The 2,842-nt window shown below is 49.4% G+C and overlaps 1 pseudogene; it reads right to left on the bottom strand.

Moving 5' to 3' along the window:
- Positions 1–797: 797 nt before the first annotated feature.
- Positions 798–2,491, bottom strand: LOC113253671 (E3 ubiquitin ligase TRAF3IP2-like; annotated as a pseudogene).
- Between the last annotated feature and the right edge of the window lie 351 nt (positions 2,492–2,842).

The raw sequence follows: 2,842 nt of genomic DNA, 5'->3' as shown, positions 1-2,842 counted from the left end.
CAGGTGTGTAAATTCCTCTAAATAGTGGCTCTGCAAGTGTGGTCCCTCGGCCAGCAGCATCTGGGAACTTGTTAGAAATGCAGACTCTCAGGCTCTACTCCAGACCTAGGAATCAGATACTCTGCAGGTGGAGCCCAGCAGTCTGAGCGTTACCAAGCCCAGGTGCTACTGATTACTTTGATGGCTTGTTTAGCATGTCCACAGCAATCTGCAGGAGCAGGTGACCCATTTCTCGGCCTTCCCCATACTTACGGTCTTTGTATAACACTGCAATAGGGAGGCCAGACTGTCTGTCACTAGGTTTATTCAATCATGCTTGTGTTTAGGAAGATGATGGCTATTTTTGAAAGACACATTTCTATAAGCTTTTTTTTTTTTAAACAAAAGAGTAAACGTTTTATTATTTGTACATGAATCAGCTTGGTCTGAGGACACCAAGCTACTCCTAAAAGTAGCTTTAAGCAACAGGAGGGTGTTTGTGGTCTTTCACATTTATTGCAACATCATGTATATTACCTACTTGCTAAGCAGGGAGAGGCCCCACATCAGACACCTGAGACTGTTCGGAGCAACATGCTGGGGGTGTCGGAAGTAGGGAGTACAGAGCCGCTAAGGCCTCTGTTTGAAAGACAGGGTCTGTGAAGGTCTCTGCAGGAAGAGAGCTCTGCAGGACAGGTCTTCTGTGGGGAGGAGCCCTCTGAGCGGGGACTGCAAACGGACAGTCACTGCTGGAAGAGTGCGTGTCGGAACAGGGCCCCACATGTGGCAGGGCCCCAGGGGCCTGGGGACGGAGGGGGTCACAGGGGCACCACATGAAGGGCGGGCAGACGCCCCTGGGGAGGGGCCGTGTACTCTTCCTCTCTGAGCAGCCGCCTCAGGATGTTGTTCTTCTTGGGTCAGCTGTAGACGTGAGTGTTCTGAAGCCGGGTGGGCACATTCTCCTTCTTAGCATTTGGGAAGAGCACAGGGATGAATCTGAAATTCATGCTGCCTTGTTTTATGAACTCAATCTGCATCATTCGATGAATGTACTTAGTATGTAAGCCATGCTCATCCTCGCCTGGCTGCGACTCTGCTCCTTCCACATCCTGTTTGTATTTGGGGCTGATTGCTACAATTATCATCACTGTCTTATCTCTAAGGTGAGTTCCAGGCACTTAATGATATCAGTGCCTCAGATGCTAGCCTTAAGTATGTCAACTGCAGTTTGGAAGCCATTTGCCAACAAAAAGTTCACGAGTTTCACCAGCTCCATGGCTGCGTCCATAGAATAAGTGATGAAGACTTTCCATAAATCTGGCAAATTGCTAGTTTTCAGAGTTCCTCTGGTTGGAAGTTTACTAGGGGTCTAGGGACAGCAGCTGGGGATAGAGCCTGGGGACTTGGTGATCCCAACTCTGCAGGACACTCCAAGGATTCCTCAGGAACTCCAGCTCGATTAGGTGTCTGGTTATACAGTAGGTTCCTCGAGAACCCTGGGGAGGAGTGGCCTCTTTGTCCGGGCCTCTCATCTTGGTCCCAGGGGCTGGTGTAGTTCAGGATGACCTTCTGCACAGGGTGTAAGCCCCTCATGCTAGGTATGCTAGCATACCATGCTTGGCTCCAGGTAGGAGCTGCCCTTGTGCAGTCAGCTGGGCCACTTGCTGGTAGGCTGCTTGAGGGTGGTTGTGGCCACATGGCACCTGGTGATAGGGACCTCCGGGACAATCGTAATGAGAGTTCCATTGAGCATGTGAGGGAGGGTTGGGAGGCAGCATCTGTGCACATGCTGGGTACCTCTGAGGTTCAAACTGAGGGAACTCCCTGGACCTGAGAGGTCTGGGTAGTTCCTGGGGCTCACATGGAGGTGAGGGGCAGGGGCCAGGGGCCTTTCCAGCTGCCTGATGCTAGGACGTCCTGGGGCTGGAAATCATACCCTGTGTCTGTTGTAGGCAGATCTGGAGCTGCTCGATTCCTGTGGGGTCCAGGCTGTTGCACTGTCCCTTGGCTGCTGCCCGAGGAGTCTGCTGAGGCATTAGGTAAACTTTGGTCTGATATGTCTGAGTCATGGCCAGTGTCAGGAGAAGGTGCTGAAAGCTGAGATCCCAGCCATTGATTCCTTTTTTCCATAAAAAACCCCTGTTGCTCCTGAGGAGGACTCTAATCACAGACTCAGGCTCATGCTCCCAGGCTGCTGAGGATCCCGAGGGAAAATCTTTGCCGGGGTCTGGGTGTCTCCTCCAGAAGCTCCAGGATTTTAGTGCGCAGGCAGGTGACCTGCTGGGTCACAGGCCCTAGGTGATTTGAAAGTCTCAGGAGTGGGTGAGCCTGAGAAAACTCTCCTGAGGAATGGTGAGGGGTTTTGGGCACTGACAAGCTGTTGGGTGCCATGTTCCTTAGATTTGGAGCAGGTGATTCTGATTCCTCTTCCAGGGAATAGTCTGGGATAGGTTAACGGACTTGGGTGTGGTTCTGATTCGTCAACCTCCACAGGCATACTTCAGTTCATTCTAGTTTCTTAGAACCACCAAGGACAGACAGATTGGCCTTCCATCAGCTCTTTTCACCTTCAGACTTGTAGTGACGTAACATAAATGTACTTTTGCATTTTCTTTAGCTTCAAATCTTTGTCAGTGTTGTTAGAAAAAATACCCTATAAAATATAACCAGTGTAATTTCTTTGCAGTTTCTCCCTTAATATGTGCCTTACTATCTTATTAGAGGTAGAAATCTAATTTACATGCAGTAAATCTAATCAAAGTTTCTAATTCCCCACAACGTACATTTATATTTGTCTTCTATATTGAAATCAGCACACTCATCCATCTGGATATTTGCAGAACAACTAGCTTTTTCTTTCTAT

This window comes from Ursus arctos, unplaced genomic scaffold (assembly GCF_023065955.2).
Source record: "Ursus arctos isolate Adak ecotype North America unplaced genomic scaffold, UrsArc2.0 scaffold_20, whole genome shotgun sequence".
Classification (NCBI taxonomy): domain Eukaryota; kingdom Metazoa; phylum Chordata; class Mammalia; order Carnivora; family Ursidae; genus Ursus; species Ursus arctos.
Note: the sequence above shows the minus strand (reverse complement) of the source record. Positions and strands in the feature narration are given on the sequence as shown.